Source organism: Muntiacus reevesi, chromosome 6 (genome assembly GCF_963930625.1).
Source record: "Muntiacus reevesi chromosome 6, mMunRee1.1, whole genome shotgun sequence".
Classification (NCBI taxonomy): Eukaryota; Metazoa; Chordata; class Mammalia; order Artiodactyla; family Cervidae; genus Muntiacus; species Muntiacus reevesi.
Window position 1 is genome coordinate 13,336,967 of NC_089254.1, and position 20,240 is coordinate 13,357,206.

Genomic DNA, 20,240 nt, shown 5'->3' on the forward strand with positions numbered 1-20,240 from the left:
GACCATGCACCATAAGTACTGAAGCCCGTGTGCCTAGACCATCACCACAAATACTGACGCTCGTGAGCGCATGTGCTCCATAGCAAGAGAAGCTACCACAACGAGAAGTCTGCACACCTCAACTAGAACCCCAGCTCGCCGAAACCAAAGAAAGCCCATGCAATAAAACAACGAAGATCCAGTGCAATCAAAATTTAAAAATAAACAAATGTTTTTTAAAAAGGTGATAAGACCCAGTGCAACCAAAAATAATAAATAAATAAATAAATAAATCTGAAAAAAAAAGGTAAAAAGCATACCAATTTGAGCTTAATAATGATATAACTACATGCTGTGTTAAAAAGAAAAAAGAATTTTGTGGTAAAATACATACCCAAGTCAAATAAGCTTCTTATGTTTAAAATCAATGACAGGCCCTCAGTCATGTCCGACTCTTTGCGACCCCATGGACTATACAGTCCATGGAATTCTCCAGGTCAGAATACTAGAGTGGGCAGCCATTCCCTTCTCCAGGAGATCTTCCTAACCCAGGGATTGAACCCAGGTTTCCCACATTGCAGGCAGATTCTTTACCAGCTGAGCAACAAGGGAAGCCCAAGAATAGTGGGTAGCCCATCCCTTCTCCAGCAGATCTTCCCAACCCAGGAATCAAATTGGAGTCTCCTGCATTGCAGGCAGATTCTTTACCAACTGAGCTGTCAGGGAAGCCCTGTTAAAATAGTATTTGTTACTTTATTGTTTACTGGACATTTGCATCTCTTATGGTGTGAATTTCCTGTTCATGCCTGTTGCCCATTTGTTACCTGTGAGCATTTGTACTTTTATGAGCTAATTCTATGATAAGGTTAGTAATCCTTTGCATTTTTATACATGTTGCATATATTTTGGTAAAGTAGTTTGAACATATTGTAGGCATGATGAAATAGCTTCTCTTTTTGCTAAAAATGGAGGAAAATCACAAAAAATAATCACCAACACAAAAAGAAGAGGATAGATTTTATATTTAATGAGGGTTATTTCAATTTTTATGGTAATCAAATACCATTTTTTATTACTTTGCAAGCATAAAAATTTTGTGTAGGACTTGCCTGGTGGCACAGTGTATAGGAATCCACCTGCCAATTCAGGTGGCTTAAATCCCTGGTCCAGGAAGATTCTGCGTGCAATAGAGCAACTAAGCCCATGAGCTGTGAGTACTGGGCCTGCATGCCACAACTACTGAAGCCTGTACTCTGGCACAAGAGAAGCCATCACAAGAGACGTCCGTGCCCTACAAGGAAGAGTAGCCCCCTGCTCAATGCAACTAGAGAAAGCACACTTACAGCAACAAAGACCAAGTGTAACCAGGAAAAAAAAAAAACAAAACCTCTCCTTTAAAAAAATAAAATAAAAAAGATTTTGTGTATGATAGCATTTAAAATCCCCAGTGAAATTTAAACTGCCTTAGAAAATGTTCTTTTTCATCTTCAGTTGTATTTCTCCAAAGAGGAAATGTAGTGTTTTTCCCCTTTGTACTCTAATTGCTTGAGATGTGAAATAAAAAGCTAATTGTATGAATTAAACTTAAAACACGCATACTCATACAGATGATCATTCAAGCATGCACTGAAAAGAGAGTCTAAGAACAGAATAAAAATGTTTCTCCTTTTCGTTTTTTATTTCCACTATAGTTTTGACAGGACTTCTCTGGTGGCTCGGACGGTAAAGCGTCTGCCGATAATGTGGGAGACCCAGGTTCAATCCCTGGGTCGGGAAGATCCTCTAGAGAAAGAAATGGCACCCCACTCCAGTACTCTTGCCTGGAAAATCCCATGGACGGAGGAGCCTGGTGGGCTACAGTCCATGGGGTCGCAAAGAGTCGGACACGACTGAGCGACTTCACTTTCACTTTGACAGCGCCATACTTGTTGACCTATGAGAACAATTCAGGTGCATTTTCTAGCAGCTATAGAACCATAGTTTTGGAGATTCCTCAGTTCTATTAACAATAATGATAGAAATGGCTAAGGTCCCAAGCATTGGGCTGCATACTTTCCATGCCTTATCTGACTTAATACAACAACACTGTGATGGTGGTACCGTAATTAACTCCACTTTCACATGAACAAATGGAGGCACCAGAGGTTTAAAGAGTCATCTGACCAAAGTCACATGGCTTATAAATGGGAGGGCCATCAATCCAATGCAGGGCTCAATGGCTCCAGACCCATGTGCTGACCGTTACAGCTCGCTGCCTCTCAAAATACAGAACATGACAATGTGTGTGTGCTCAGTCAGTCTAAAGCCTTCCAGGCTCATTGGTTCATAGAATTCTCCAGGCAAGAATACTGGAGTGGGTTGCCATTTCCTCCTCCAGGGATTTTCCCCACCCAGGGATTGAGCCGGCGTCTCCTATGTCTCCTGCGTTGGCAGGTAGATTCTTTCACCACAGAGCCACCTGGGAAGCCCTACTAATCATTAGGGAAGTGCAAATCAAACCACAGTGAGATATCACTTCACACTCATTGGGGTGGCTATCATATTTTAATAGAAAGTTTAAAAAGTGTTGGTGAAAATATGGAGAAATCGAAATCCTGTGGACCCTGCTGGTAGGAATGTAAAATGGTACAGTTACTGAGGGAAATAGCACAACAGTACCACCCCCCGCCCCCTGCCCCCCGCCCCAAACGCAGACTTTTCACTTGATCCAGCAATTCTACTTCTAGTGTGTGTATGTGTGCTCAGTCGTGTCTGACTCTTTGCAACCTCATGGACTGTAGTCCACCAGGCTCCTCTGGTGGGTTTACCAGGCAAGAATACTGGAGTGGGTTGCCACAATAAAGGGAGTTATTATCACAATTGACTTTATAACACTGGAGGCAGATTTCTAACAAGAAAAAAAAAAAAAAAAGAGGAAATCTAGCTGCTTCCTGAATCTGACTTACTTAACAAAGTAAGCACCTAGGTATCAGGGTCTACAGAAATGATTATCTGGCCCCTGAAATCAGACTGTAACAGAGGAGACAGATATACAAACAAATAAATGTAATTTATTTTTCCAGACAGGATGGCTTTGCAGAGGAGGTAACATTTTAGTTAAAGATGGGAAGAGATGTAGTGGGGGAAGTGACTGTTGTAACCAGGATCCAGAAATGAGAACGAGAATGTCACCAGGAGGGCAGGTGGAGTTCGCCTTGGAAAGGAGTCATCACAGCATTGATATCAGCCCGTGAGGACTGAGTATGTGTCATAGGCTGGGTACTATGCTAAGCATTCACTTTCTCATTTATTTCTATAACTTGTGAAACCAATACCATGATTACCTCTGTATTACAGATGAGGACACTGAGACAGGTTACATAACCTTTCTGAAGTCACCATGCTGGACAAGACAGGAACCAGACCACCCTCCTCCTAACTGGTATACAATATAACCTCCTCTTTTCCTTCAGAAGGACTTCCCTGGTGGCTCAGACGGTAAAGCGTCTGCCTATAATGTGGGAGACCCAAGTTCAGTCCCTGGGTTGGGAAGAGCTCCTGGAGAAGGACATGGCAACCCACTCCAGTATTCTTGCCTTGAAAATCCCATGGATGGAGGAGACTGGTAGGCTACAGTCCATGGGGTTGCAAAGAGTCGGACACGACTGAGCGACTTCACTTTTCACTTTCCTTCAGAAATTGGAAAGAATGAAGGAGTAGTGGGGAAAGATAGGATATGTTCATGGGGAGAAATCACACTAATGGTGTCTGGATTCTCTACGAAGTTGCCTCAAATGTGGGAGCATGATTGGGTGGGAGACTTAAAGAGAACTGTAAATCTTGACATCTAGTTCGGAGCTGACTAAAGAAGAGTAAGTGGTTTGCAGAGCAACCATGAGACGGAGTTGAGGATAAAAGCTCCTGTATTTGTAACTGAACACACCAGTATATTCACTCAATAGTGTGCAAACAATGGCAACTGGCCAAGAAACACTCATACCAGTGTTCAGTGAAGAAAACTCTTGGAGACAAGAGACATAGGTCCCCATCTCCCATTTAGTTCTACAGTATCACAGACAGAACTAGTCAGGCCAGGTTTCAGATTCAAGGAGAGGGATCTGAACTTCAGGCTGAGGGGCTCTTAAAACTACTTCCTTAGAGAGCGTCATCCCTACCCTGGCATAACTAAAGGTCAGGATACAGAAGCAACACAGTACAACGAAACCTTGGCATAAGCCTCTACTGGCACGTCAGGGTTCCTGACAGAGGGTTGCTGGCTTCTCCCCTAGTACAGTCAGAGGTGGAAGTCTAGACTTTGAGTTACAGCTACACAAATGGCAAGTTATCTGGAGCATTCACCACATCACTGTTAAGGTTATGAAGCACCATGCCTTCCCCTGGCAGGACAGGGAGAAGCTAGGCTCCATGCCTTGTAGTTGACCACAAATGATTGATTGCTCTAAGTGCTAGAGCCTAATCTCTTTCCACGGAAGTTTGCAGGAGGCCAACTCCCTTCCAGGGATGCCAGCCAGCAGGGGGTCAATCCTGGACAAGGATTCAAATTTTTATTTGAATTTATTCTTTTATTCAAATTTCTTCCTCAGTCTTGTTGACAGCAAAAACAGAGAGGTACTGGTACCCACAGACCCCCATTTTTTTTTGTCATATGGTTGTGCAAATCGTGCAGTTTACATCCACTTACTTTCACCAACTATTGGTATCATCTGTTGTTTTGTTTCATATTTTGAACACCTTTATAGAAGCATGTTTGACACATAATCAACTGTATAATCTAAAAGGTTTGACATATGTTCACACCTAGGAAACTAACACTGGATAATGAAATCACCAATCACGGTTGGAAGTGTTCTCTTGGTAATCCAATCCATTCTTATCTCAACAGATTTGGTCATTTCCCCACTTTTGTTTTATGAGTTAGGTGCCTGTGGCTTTGAACAAGGAACTCAGCTTCCATTTTATCATCTCCTTAAAAAGTATAAAGTGTTAGTTGCTCAGTCATGTCTTACCCTTTGCAATTCCATGGACTCTAGCTGCCAGGCTCCTCTATCCATGAAATTCTCAAGGCAAGAATACTGGAGTGCGTTGCCATTCCCTTCTCCAGGGCATCTTCCTGACCCAGGAATCCAACTCAGGTCTCCTGCATTGTGGCGGATTCTTTACCACCTGAGTCACCAAGGAAGCCATTCAAAACCAGAATATTTTGAAGATTAGTGATTGTAAAACAAAGAACTAGAGATACAACTCTTACTATAATACTAGTGAAATGTAAAAAATGGAACTGGCTACATGAAAGTGAAAGTGAACTCGCTCAGTCGTGTCTGACTCTTTGTGACCCCATGGATTGTAGCCTACCACGCTCCTCCATCCAGGGGATTTTCCAGGCAAGAATACTGGAGTGGCCATTTCCTTCTCCAGATCTTCCCGACCCAGGGATTGAACCCCGGTCTTCCTCATTGTAGGCAGATGCTTTACCGTCTGAGCCACCACTGGCTACATATTAACCAGCAGTTAATCCTGATGACAGAAGCCTTAGGCCAGGTTCCCACAGCTGGTTCTACATAGTCTTTAGTGGACTCATTCAGTAAGGAAACTTGCTCTGGAGGGTACCTCCAGCCCCCTGTCCTTCTGTTCCCCATCTCAAGTCTCCTTGCTTCCTTAGGCTCAGACTAGACTTCTCTCAGAGACATGCTCTCATTTGGATAGAAGCTAATAAATGCTCCCTCCACTCTAACAGCTCAAAATCAAATTCCATTGTTGCTGGTGGTGCTAGCATCTGCTACACATACAAGTTGTTTAGTCACTAAGTCACGCCCAACTCTTTGCAATCCTGTGGACTGTAGCCCTCCAGGCTCCTCTGTCCATGGGATTCTCCAGGCAAGAATGCTGGAGTGGGTGGCCATTTCCTTCTCCAGATCTTCCTGACCCCAGGGATTGAACCCCGGTCTTCCTCATTGTAGGCAGATGCTTTACCGTCTGAGCCACCACTGGCTATATATTAACCAGCAGTTAATCCTGATGACAGAAACCTTAGGCTAGGTTCCCACAGCTGGTTCTACACAGTCTTTAGTGGACTCATTCAGTAAGGAAACTTGCTCTGGAGGGTACCTCCAGCCCCCTGTCCTTCTGTTCCCCATCTCAAGTCTCCTTGCTTCCTTAGGCTCAGACTAGACTTCTCTCAGAGACATGCTCTCATTTGGATAGAAGCTAATAAATGCTCCCTCCACTCTAACAGCTCAAAATCAAATTCCATTGTTGCTGGTAGTGCTAGCATCTGCTACACATACAAGTTGTTTAGTCACTAAGTCACGCCCAACTCTTTGCAATCCTGTGGACTGTAGCCCACCAGGCTCCTCTGTCCACGGGATTCTCCAGGCAAGAATGCTGGAGTGGGTGGTCACTTCTTTCTCCAGGGAAGGAAATACAAGATGCAGCTTAATTTCTCTGGTCTCAGTCCCTGGCCTCTGGTTGCCCAAACCCACTCATCCCCAGTCTCTCAGCCATCCGCAGTCTCTCCCCGTTCCTACAGTCTTAGCAGTCTGAGTCCCTCATTCCTGAGCATTCTTCCCCCTCAGCTTGGCTCATCTTCACAAGTCTGACTCTCTTGTCTGATCATCACTACTTCAGCTGAATTCTTTCTTGTAGTCTCTGATACACCAAACACCACCCCACCCCAGCATGGCCTCCCTGGCCCATCTGATCTGTCACCAACCATCCAAATCCCAGCATGACGGTTTAATCCCCTTGTCCAGCCTCCTCTGGTCTAATTAATTTTGCATTTAAGCAGCTTCCTTGGTAAATTATACATTTTTTTCCTTTAGTCCTCAAGAGTCAGTTTAGACCTAGTAAATTATGAGTAGAATTCTTTCATCTAAATGCAGGATCAGTGTTTACAAATCTATCTTTATACATCAAAAATCATCTATGTTTATTTATTTAGTGATACAAGATCAAGTGGGAAAAATAACCTCTGAGTCCCATAAAATCTGTAAGTAAGAAAGGGATGAATAAGAATGCCACGCTCCAGCACTTTTTAACACATGCTCTTCAACTACTGCAGCTAAGAGTGCATGTTAAAAACATATAAAATGTGAAAAGAAATTTAAATATACACATATAGTATATAAGTTTGGCTTATTTACAGTTTGAGCGAATTTATGGGCAGTAGCTGCTACTATAAAATATGCAATCTACAATATTAAATTTTGATTACATACCCCATAGAAATATTGTTTTTAAGCCCTGAAAAATATGAAACATCTGTTATTCATCTCCACAGAGACAAGAAATTTAAACAAGAAAATTTAAGATGGATCCATGGAGGACATGGAAGAACAGTAATAATGGTTAAATCAAGGAGTAAGTTAGGGCACCCTTTCTATCTCACCAATGACATGGACATTTTTTTCTTAGATGATTTTAGAAATGCCATTTATAGACTTGAGGTTAGCTCAGCATTCTGGAGGTGATTCTAAACTGGGGATGTCTTATACTTGTAGCGGGTATATTTCAAGGGAAATTTCCGCTGTGGACAGAGAGGCATGCTTAAGAATAGGGTACCTATAGAGATGAATGAACACCCTAAAACTAAATTTCAGACATCTTTCAATTTGTGACCCTAAAATTCAGTATCTTTATCAGGACTTGATGCCACTCTTTCAGATTTTGGTTTAGGCTATTTCCACCCTAAATAGAAGAGGATTAAAATCTTGGGAAAGGAGAACCACCTCTTGTGACTCCAAAGGTATTCTGAGCTGGGTGGTTGCTCCCAGCTTCACCTCTCGCTGGTGAAATCAAAAAGAAGGAATTGCGAATTCTTTAGGGCCACCTCTAGTGGGTTTTTCTCAGTTGGCTGGAAAACCTCAAAGGTAAGGATTTAATTAGGAATTTAACATTGGCTTCAAAAAAGAAGTCACAATCTCTAAGTATTTCACACAGGGGAGAAGTTGAATCACTCACAAAAGAGTTTCCTGCTGAAAATTCTTTACTGGCAAGGAGTATGTTTTGCTAATTGGGATGATGGCCAAGAGGATGCTAGTGGCCAGCCCTTTGCCCAGGGTGGCTGCCTCCATTAGGAATGGCAATACGCCCTTTTTGTTCACTCTGAAAGGCACCCAGTGGGGAGGCCTGAGGAGCCACTGGCCGCCTTTGTGGAGAGGGCAGGTCTGGGCAGGGCTTGGGCCAGCAGGGCTGAGCAGCCACCTGCTGACAGGGCCTTTCTTCCTCGTGAAGGAGTCCAGGGGATGCCATTAGAGAAAGTGCTGCTTCCAGCAAGCCATGGCCACCTTTAATGATTTCCAGGGAAGGAAATGAGTCTCCCAGATCAATTATGACACTTGATTAGGTTATTTAGGCTGACGAATCCCAAGCGAAATCAGAGGATGATTCAATGGCCTGCATCTCTTCCAGCTTCAGGGCCCAAGGGGTACCATGATAGCACTTTGCCTACATTTCCCTTGTCCTCTCACAGTACAGCGCTGGGGACCTGGCCAGTCCTACGTACAGGGTTAGTGCCTGATGAAAAATGACTGAGTATAAATCTCAATGCCTCTCTTTTCACTGGGTCTGCTTAGTATCTAAGCACCCGTTTGGGTGATCAGAAACACTTGGTGTATATCTTTCATATAATGAAAACTGCTGAACATTCGTAATGTACAGTCTTTTCATTGCTTTACTAATTAAATGGTTAAATCACATAGATGTTTTTCATTAGTAAGAAATGTCCAAATAATCTGTTTTTATATGAACAACGCCCACCCCCAAGAAAGAATGTAGGTAAAAGAAACAAAGGTTAAATCCATACACAGAAACAACGTAATTCCTAGGATACGGGGCCTGTGTCTTGCCCCCATTTTAGAAAGCGAGCCATAAACGGTGGCAGGGTCTGTGTGCAAGTGTCGTTGCCTGTCATCAAGGCATCTTTCCGTTTGTTTGCACAACATGAAGATTCCCATGTTGTCCTGCAGCCCTTTGGGGCTTCCTTCCTATGCCTCTGATCTTGACCCTGCACCCATTTACCACAGGTCTTACCATTTCAAGGGTGCTGCAATTGGTTAAAGGCACCCAGCCAAGGGCTTAGCAAGTAACCAAAACCCACCCTGAGCCCTGCTCCCCAGACCATGCTCTCTGCTCACTAAATCTATTGCCCTGATCTGCTGAAGGGTGCACTTTTTTCTAATTTGCACAAAGGCAATAACTCACTCAACTGAGAGCCTACAGATGTGCTTAGTTGCATTATTGTGGCTGTCCCTAAACTACTTCTAGGAACACAGCAACTTCATTGAAAGCCTTGGTACCTGTTCGTACCTGTAGACTACACCAAATACCAGGAAGAGACAAAAGAAACTAGGGAAAGTAAATATCTAAAATAAAGTCTCAGAACTTTTCAGAATTGAGGAAATGACACAGGAAGTATGACACATGCTAAGAAAAATAAATACAATAAGAATAAAATAAATAAAATAAAAAAGAAATCCGTATCTGAATACACTTTATTGAAACTACAGAACACCAAAGACAAAGGGAAAATCATAAAAGCAACAGGAAAAAATGATCTACAAATTACAGGTAGAGTCTCCAGGGCAATGAGGGAAGCCAGAAAACTGAAACAATATTTTCAAAGTGTTGATAGGAAATAAACTACCAACTCATATCCTCAGAACAACTGTCTTCCAAGCACAAAGGCAAAAAAAAATTTTTTTTTTGCAAACAAAAGTTGAAATCATCACTAAAGGACTTTTACTAGATTTGGACCATAAAGAAGGCTGAGTGCTGAAGAATTGATGCTTTTGAACTGTGGTGTTGGAGAAGATTCTTCAGAGTCCCTTGGACAGCAAGGAGATCAAACCAGTCAATCTAAAGGAAATCAATCCTGAATATTCATTGGAAGGACTGAAGCTGAAGCTGAAGCTCCAATTTTGGCCACCTGATGTGAAGAGCCAACTCATTTGGAAAAGAACCTGATGCTGGAAAAGATTGAAGATAGGAGGAAAGGGGGATGACAGAGGATGAGATGGTTGGATGGCTTCAACAACTCAATGCACATGAATTTGAGCAAACTCCAGGAAACGGTGAACGATAGGGAAGCCTGGCGTGCTGTGGTCCATGGGGTCACAAAGGGTCAGATATGACTGAGCGACTGAACAACAACAAAGGAAATTGTCAAAGGTGGTTATCGGGAAGGGGGATTATCCCAATGAAGAAAATACGACAGACACAGGAAGAAAAGTGGAATTATTTGTATAAAATAGTAAGAATTCAGATTTAATGGCTTAAAAAAAAGACAGAAACACTAAAGGTGGGTGAGTGACTAGAATTACAATATATTAAGGGTCTGTGTACGCTTACAAAGAGAGAGATTAAGGCACTGATTATTGACTTCTTTAAAATTATTTCCAAATTTCAAGGGTGATCACTAAAACAATAGAAGTACAATGATAAACTTTCAGATAAACAGAAGAAAATGGAATGAAGAAAACCGTATTCTATCAACCTCCAAAACGCAGGAAGATAATTGGAAGAGGCAAAGAATATGTGAATCAAATAGAAGATACAAAGTACGATGGTTTTTAAAAAAGCCCAAATACATCAATAATCACAGTAAGTGTAACTGTATTAAATTTGCCAGACTGGATGAAAAGTGACATCCAACTATTGATTGTTTACAAGTGTTGCACCAAAAACATACCTAAGGAAATGAAACAGTGGAAAATAAAAGGAAAAACTAGCCATGCAAATACTAATCAAAATAGAGTTGGGATAGCTATAATAATACAGAAGTGACAGACTTTGAGACAAAAAAAAAAAAACAACATTCTTATGGATAGAGAATATCCCAGTATAACAACAGAAGTTTCAACTCCCCAGGAAGATATATAACAGTTCTAAAATTGCATATAACTAATAAAATAGCTTCAAATGATATAAATCAAAAGTTGATATAACCATAGAGAGAAATGGACAAGTCCTTTCTCATAGTGGGAGATTTCAACACACCTCTCTCAATTCTGGATCGGGCAAAGAGATTAAGAGAACAACAACAAAAACTAGTAGAAATACAGTGGCATTTTGTTGTGCAATGATTTCATCTTTAAAAATCAGAATATAAATAACTGCTACTCTGAACATAAAGAAAGACGGAAAGAAGAAACATAAGGACTGAACATAAGGACTCAATCTCAGTTCAGTTCAGTCACTCAAGTGTGTCTGACTTTTTGCGACCCCATGAATCGCAGCACGCCAGGCCTCCCTGTCCATCACCAACTCCCTGAGTTTACTCAAACTCATGTCCATCGAGTTGGTGATGCCATCCAGCCATCCCATCCTCTATTGTCCCCTTCTGTTGCTGCCCCCAATCCTTCCCAGCATCAGGGTCTTTTCGAATGAGTCAACTCTTCACATGAGGTGGCCAAAGTATTGGAGTTTCAGCTTCAACATCAGTCCTTGCAATGAACACCCAGGACTGATCTCCTTTAGGATGAACTGGTTGGATCTCCTTGCAGTCCAAGGGACTCTCAAGAGTCTTCTCCAACACCACAGTTCAAAAGCATCAATTCTTCGGTGCTCAGCTTTCTTCACAGTCCAACTCTCACATCCATACATGACCACTGGAAAAACCATAGCCTTGAATAGACGGACCTTTGGTTGGCAAAGTAATGTCTCTGCTTTTTAATACACTATCTAGGTTGGTCATAACTTTCCTTCCAAGGAGTAAGTATCTTTTAATTTCACGACTGCAATCACCATCTGCAGTGATTTTGGAGCCCCCCAAAATAGTCAGCCACTATTTCCCTATCTATTTCCCATGAAGTGATGGGACCAGATGCCATGATCTTAGTTTTCTGAATGTTGAGCTTTAAGCCAACTTTTTCACTCTCCTCTTTCACTTTCATCAAGAGGCTTTTTAGTTCCTCTTCACTTTCTGCCATAAGGGTGGTGTCATCGGCATATCTGAGGTTATTGATATTTCTCCCAGCAATCTTGATTCCAGCTTGTGCTTCTTCCAGCCCAGCGCTTCTCATGATGTACTCTACATAGAAGTTAAATAAGCAGGGTGACAATATATAGCCTTGACATACTCCTTTTCCTATTTGGAACCAGTCTGTTGTTCCATGTCCAGTTCTAACTGTTACTTCCTGACCTGCATATAGGTTTCTCAAGAGGCAGGTCATGTGGTCTGGTATTCCCATCTCTTTAAGAATTTTCCACAGTTTATTGTGATCCACATAGTCAAAGGCTTTGGCATAGTCAATAAAGCAGAAATAGAGGTTTTTCTGGAATTCTCTTGCTTTTTCAATGAACCGGCATATGTTGGCAATTTGATCTCTGGTTCCTCTGCCTTTTCCAAAACCAGTTTGAACATCTGGAAGTTCACAGTTCAAATATTGCTGAAGCCTGGCTTGGAGAATTTTGAGCATTACTTTACTAGCATGTGAGATGAGTGCAATTGTGCGGTAGTTTGAGCATTCTTTGGGATTGCCTTTCTTTGGGATTGGAATGAAAACTGACCTTTTCCAGTCCTGTGGCCACTGCTGAGTTTTCCAAATTTGCTGGCATATTGAGTGCAGCACTTTCACAGCATCATCTTTCAGGATCTGTAATAGCTCAACTGGTCTACTGGAGAAGGGAATGGCAAACCACTTCAGTATTCTTCTCTTGAGAACCCCATGAACAGTATGAAAAGGCAGAATGATAGGATACTGAAAGAGGAACTCCCCAGGTCAGTAGGTGCCCAATATGCTATTGGAGACCAGTGGAGAAATAACTCCAGAAAGAATGAAGGGATGCAACCAAAGCAAAAACAATACCCAGTTGTGGATGTGACTGGTGATAGAAGCAAGGTCCAATGCTATAAAGAGCAATATTGCATAGGAACCTGGAATGTTAGGTCTATGAATTAAGGCAAATTGGAAGTGGTCAAACAGGAGATGGCAAGAGTGAATGTTGACATTCTAGGAATCAACTAACTAAAATGGACTGGAATGGATGAATTTAACTCAAGATGACCATTTTATCTACTACTGTGGGCAAGAATCCCTTAGAAGAAATGGAGTACCCATCATGGTCAACAAAAGAGTCCAAAATGCAGTACTTGGATGCAATCTCAAAAACGACAGAATGATCTCTGTTTGTTTCCAAGGCAAACCATTCAATATCACAGTAATCCAAGCCTATGCCCCAACCAGTAATGCTGAAGAAGCTGAAGTTGAACGGTTCTATGAAGACCTACAAGACCTTTTGGAACTAACACCCAAAAAGGATGTCCTTTTCATTACAGGGGACAGGAATGCAAAGGTAGGAAGTCAAGAAACACCTGGAGTAACAGGCAAATCTGGCCTTGGAGTACGGAATGAAGCAGGACAAAGGCTAATAGAGTTTTGCCAAGAGAACGCACCGGTCATAGCAAACACCCTCTTCCAACAACAAAAGAGAAGACTCTACACATGGACATTACCAGATGGTCAACACCGAAATCAGACTGATTATATTCTTTGCAGCCAAAGATGGAGATGCTCTATACAGTCAGCAAAAACAAGACCGGGAGCTGACTGTGGCTCAGATCATGAACTCTTTATTGCCAAATTCAGACTTAAATTAAAGAAAGTAGGGAAAACCACCAGACCATTCAGGTATGGCCTAAATCAAATCCCTTATGATTATACAGTGGAAGTGAGAAATAGATTTAAGGGACTAGATCTGATAGGCAGATGCCTGATGAACTATGGGCGGAGGTTTGTGACACTGTACAGGAGACAGGGATTAAGACCATCCCCATGGAAAAGAAATGCAAAAAAGCAAAATGGCTGTCTGAGGAGGTCTTACAAATGGCTGTGAAAAGAAGAGAAGCGAAAAGCAAAGGAGAAAAAGAAAATATTCCCATTTGAATGCAGAGTTCCAAAGAATAGCCAGGAGAGATAAGAAAGCCTTCCTCAGTGATCAATGCAGAGAAATAGAGGAAAACAACAGAATGGGAAAGACCAGAGATCTCTTCAAGAAAATTAGAGATACCAAGGGAACATTTCATGCAAAGATGGGTTCAATAAAGGACAGAAATGGTAAGGACCTGACAGAAGCAGAAGATATTAAGAAGCAGTGGCAAGAATACACAGAACTGTACGAAAAATATCTTCACAACCCAGATAATTATGCTGGTGTGATCACTCACCTAGAGCCAGACATCGTGGAATGTGAAGTCAAGTGGGCCTTAGAAAGTATCACTATGAACAAAGCTAGTGGAGGTGATGGAACTCCAGCTGAGCTATTTCAAATCCTGAAAGAGTGACTCAATCTAATCCAGGTAAAAAGCAAAGAAAACGTCTGCTTTATTTAAGCCGAGACGCCTCATGGCTATTGTATGTATGATTTTTAGTAGGTGTTGTGAAAATTTTAAATTATTTAGAGGAACTTTCCTGGCGGTCCAGTGGCTAAGACTCTGTGCTTCCAGTGAAGGGGGCTCAGGTTCAATTCCTGGTCAGGGCACTAGATCCCACATGCCGCAACCAAGAGTTCACATGCCACAACTAAAGATCCTGTAGCCACATCTGAAGATCTCGTGTGTCACAACCAAACCCTGGTCAGCTGAATAAATAAATACATGTTTTTTAAATAAATAAAATTGCTTAGAGATCTCCCATATTACTAACTCAATTTCATTCACTAATCTAGTGAAACTGAAAACACTTTAAATGTATTAATGTAGATGATTTGAACAACATAATTCATAAATTCAAGCTAATTATCACATAGAGAAATCTGTACACAATAACTTAACAATATATATTCTTCTGAAGAACTCATGGAATATTTATGAAAACTGAATGAAAACCATAAAGCAATCCCCAGGAAATTTCTAACAAACAAAATTTCTGACCACAACATAATTAAGTTTAAAATCAATATTAAAGTCAATTACATGTCCACATAGAAAAATGCAGTTATTAATAAAAAGGAACCTAGGAATATTAGCAGCAGATACTTATGTTTCTTATTATTTCCCAGATCTGTTATGATATGTTTTACATATTAATTTACATATTAATACTATATGTTTTATGTTAATACATACTAACTACATATTAATACTATATGTTTTACATATTAATTCATTTACTATTTACAATAGCTCTTTCTTTACCACTGAGCCACCAAGAAGGCCCAAATAGCCTTCTGAAGTGAGCATAATTATATCCCTATTTTAAAGATGAAGCAACCAAGGCACAGGGAGGTTATGTAAGTTTACATTTACTAGGTGAAAAATGACAGAATTCAAATCCAGGGAGCCTGGCACCAGATTCGAAATGCTACAACTCTATTCTTTACTACTTCTCAAAAGACATGAAAGGTCTTTCTGGGTAAATCCACAAAACTTTACTGAAAGACATTCAGACCTAATATTCAAAGAACATACCACATTTCTGATGAGAAAGACCTCCCAAATCATTAAGATATCAATTCCCCCTTGAAATTGTCCCCTAAATTCAATGTAATTGCAATCAAAATCTCAACAACTTGCTTCAAGAAATTCAGCAAAGTGATGCTAAAATTCATATGAAAAGAACAAATGGTCAATAATATTAACACCTTACTGGAAAGGAAGAATAAGTTGAGATGATCTGCCCTACCAGATATAAAGACTTTATTTATGGTGATTATGGTGGGGCTGGCATAGAAATAGACAAATTTTGAAATTAGTTTATTTATTTGGCTGTGGCGAGCCTTAGTTTTGTCATGCAGACCTCTGGTTGCGGCACCCTGACTCTCTATGGCTGTGGCACCCAGGCTCTAGAGCACACGGGCTTAGTTGCCCAGTAGCATGTGGGATCTCAGTTCCCTGACCAGGAATCAAGCCTGCATCCCTTGCATTCCCAAGGCGAATTTGTAACCACTGGAACTACCAGGGAAGTCCCAGAAACAGACACCTTTGACCAAACTGGTGAACTTAGTTTCTGCTAAACCTTGCTGCTACTGCCTGGCTATAAAGAGCTTTCCGCTTGTGGGACAACTGTTCCCTCAAAGTAACGAATGAATTTGGTAAATAATTTTTGCTTTTATCCTCATAGATGGATATCCTCACTAATTTTTGAAATTGTAATTAAGTCTATTGATATAGTTAGTGTGACCAGTTCCAGTTTAGAAGAATATGGAACTCCAAGACTCTTTTACAGGGGGGCCATATAATTTTTTTTCTTATTTTTTTTGCCAAATCAAGGGCAACCTTGAGAATGAAAGGGAGCCCTATTTATAATTAAGTTGTACCTGTCAAACAAGGATGGACACCCTAATTTTACTCTATTCTTTGTTCTTTCAACAACTAGTCTGTTTTATAAGCTCTGCCAACTATTTCTAGCCCAACTGATACTTTGAAAAAATTATTGGTCATAGAGTGACTTAAGGATCATGACATACATCTGTTTATGACAAGCCCACCTTGACCAATTAAGTCAGCTCAACACTCACAGTTTGAGCAGTGGACACACAGTGTTGTTTGAGACAATCGTTTGGCAACCTCTCTTCTGCTCCTGATTCAATCCAGTTTCCATTCAGTTCTCTCTCATTTACAATCCCACACCTGCTCAGTGGACTCAGCATTTGCATCTGGGCTTTCAATTCTGAAACTCTCAGTGTCCCTGCAGGCACTGGCCTCCAAACTTCCCACTGGCCATCTCCATGGTCCTCCACCCCCAAAAGGCAGCTCTACATTAGCTCCCCGCTGAGAGCCAGTTCCAGACCCAGGCCTCAAGTTGTGCTGACCCCTGGCTTGCCGAACCCCAAAGATGGGTTTCAGACGTGATGTGGTCACAGGCAGCGCTAACCCACAGCACAGGGAGCTCCCACAGGGGAAAATGTATGTGTGCAGGTGGGGTTTCTGGGCAGGGGAGTGATGCATGACAATCTGGGTATGGACGTGTATCCCCATCCTTAAAACTTGCCCTTGGCTTCTCATGCTTGCTCATTCTTCAAATTAATAGACAAAGTTGGATGCCTAATAAAATAAAGGCAACAGGAACTTTGAACTCCTGAGAGAGTAAATATGAACAGCTAGTTCTGTATTTATAAATAGGAAAACACTTTTTATGTTTAGTATTTAACTTGGCCATAATTTGCACTCAGGAATTTCTCCAATTCTTTGCGAGACTAAGGAAGAAAACTACCTTCCACCTAAATGAGAGAAAAGTATTATTCAACATTTACATGTTGCTGCTCAACCTTGGCCTACAATGTAATCACATAGGGAGTTTTGAAAAAAAAAAAAGTATTGATGTCCAGATCCCATACCTAGAGATTCTGATTCAAGTGATTTGGAATGTGCCCAGCCATCGGGGGTTTCATAGGCCTCCGGGTGATTCCAAAGTAATTAATGTAATTATTGTAATGTGATGTTGAAGACCGTTGACAACGTGTCACAGGCTGAACCTGTATATAAGATTTCATTGACTCTTCACAACAATCCTGTGAGTTGCTGGCTCTGCAGATGAAGAAACTAGGGCTCAGAGAGGTTAAATAATCCTGTGTGGTACCCCTAACCACACAGCTAATAAGGGTCTGAAACAATATTTGAAATTGCCTCTGTATGACTTCAAAGCCTATGAAAAGTCAAAGTCTACTGACTGACTGACTTCAAAGTCAGTAAGTGAGGAAAAGCTGTCATGAGGAAAGGCACTTGCATATGGATAAGGACCTGCTTAGTAACCTCAGTCTCCTGCTATACCGCCATTTCATGCCTACTTGAAAACGCAGCCAAGGCTTAATCTCCAGAATCAATCTTGTTCTTAAAAAACACATGAAGAGTTTTCACACTGCATCCAACAGCCTTGCCCCTAAGATTTCATAACTAGGCCCTCATCTTATACCTATGGACTGATAGGTCCCCCTACTCTAGTGAGGATGAGCATGAAGCACGGGCAGTGGTCTTGGAGTCTTAACTTCAAATCCCTTCCCTCTCTTACTATATCCCTGTGACTTTAGGCAAGTCAGTTAAATCCTCTGAGTCTCAATAACACATTTGCAAAATATGAAAAATAAAACCTATATTGCAGGGCTACAGTTAAGAATGAACAAGATAACAAATGTGAAAAGCTAGCATAACATCCTCGCATAGAAGTTCAATAAAGAGTAGAAATTATATAGTTATTATTGATGTTAACATAATGGTTATTATTACCTGGTACACCATTCCAATGGAGTGAGTGTGTTTCTTTACTCTTACAAAAATAACTTGAATGCTGACATTGGAACCCACTCTTTGAGCCTCAAGCCCAAAGATGAAAATCCCAACCTCCATGATGTCTGAAGGTTGCCTTCCAGAGCTTCAGCCTGGTACCCACGGTCAGAACCCACTTCTGTTACTGCTTCTGGAGACACTGAAGGCTTTCTCAGTGCAAAGTCTATGCCCATTCAGTTCCCTGCAGATCACCCACCTCAGGGCTGTTCCAGATCACCGTGTGGCCCCAAGAAGTGTGCTCTCTCAGTTTTCAAGTCTCCAGTCCTCTCCTCTCTGGCCCATTTTGTTATATCCATGGCATCCTATGTTATGACTTCTGCCAAATAGAAAGCATAATGTTAACACATTGATTTGTGCATCATGAACTCAACACAACTGGTTTAAAAACTTTGGTCCAAGTGTGAGGCAAACTTCCCAGTTTCCTAAAAGGGACCCTAGCCTAACCCATACCACAAATGTGGTGGGGCCAAAACCCACATTTATTCCAATCATTGCATAATCAACATAGATAAAGAGGCATAATTCCCTTGAAAGATTTTCAAGGTCCTCCTTTAAGTGCGTTTCCCTCACTATTGTGGTTCTAAACTATGGCCACGGCTTCAAGGCCAAATTACAGCCTTTGGCGGCTGGTTTTAGTCTGGTGGTTACAGCAATGAATTTGGAGTCAGGAATCCTGGAGTCTCAGCCAACTATTCCCTGGGTAACCACAAGCTAGTTAGCTGCCCTCATCTCAGTTTTTCTATCAGTTAAATGGGGTAATTTTTCCTTTCTTCCAACTACTTCAAAGGCACACACTGTGACAATTAATTACTCCATGACCCACTAAATCTGGAAACTTCTGTGTAGTAACAAAGCTATTGTTAGCTTTTTTCTTCAATGTTCAGTAATTTAATCATAAGATACTGTAGGTTTTAAGTGTCCAAATGTTACACCTGAAAGTTCATTTGGGGTATTCATATCTAGGATACTGAGCCATGTACCCAATTGTCTTAGTGCTGGCTGACAGAGGCAGAAGAATCTTCCAAAACATTAAACCAAAAGCCTAAATTCAGCTCAAGGGAATAGCAATTAGCATTGCTAATTGCTATCACACAGGTTGATTTTTTTAATCTCAAATGCCCTGGCTTCCCCATAACATAAGCATCTGATACTATGTGAAAAATATTCTGAAGAACAGTTGGTATTCACAGGTAAACAAGGTCTGGTGAAAATGTCCCCAACTTTATTTCCTGCCCTCGTTTAACACCAGTATATTTATTTTCCATGTTTCTATTATTTTTTAGTTCTAAAGGTATCCTTTTTTTCCCCCATACACCATACTTTAATGATATTTTAACATTGAGAAATTCTATTAGCTCATTGCATACAACCATTAACAAACCTCTGGAGGTGAGAATCTATCTACAAATAGTACTTTTTGAGTGTTTTGAGAGAGGAATAATTTTAGGCTTGAGTTTTTATGGTTGATAAAAGTGATAGACATTGGAAAAGAAAAAAAATATAGTTAGCAGATATGTTATTTTTAAAAGAACTTTAAACAAATTATTATTTATATTACTGATTTTTCCTCTTTAATACTGTTCCATATGCATGTCACTTCTGAATAAGAAAGTAAACTTTGACAGTTTAGCAGAATATTAAAGTGTCATTACATAATATAGATTATAAATACTTTATACTGTTTTCTGGAATGGTTAGCTGACAAATGAAATAGAAAGAAAACATTCATCACACTCATTCTCTCTTAAGTGTAAATAAATAAGAGTCCAGAACTTTAAATAGTTTGCTTCATTAATAATGTTTATATATATCAGTATACATGTAGAGAGAGAGACTAACAGGACTCAAAAATTTTCTATATTGCATATACATTAGATGTGGGAGATTAATTCACATTGAACCCATATAGCGTAGTGGAAAGTTTTATTCATTAATTAAAATTTTAGATTTCCAGGTTCTAGTTCAAGTCTTATGACTTCAAAGTTTTGTCCTGATTCTGCTACTAACTCTCCTTTTGACTTTAAGTGAATCCCTTCATATTTTT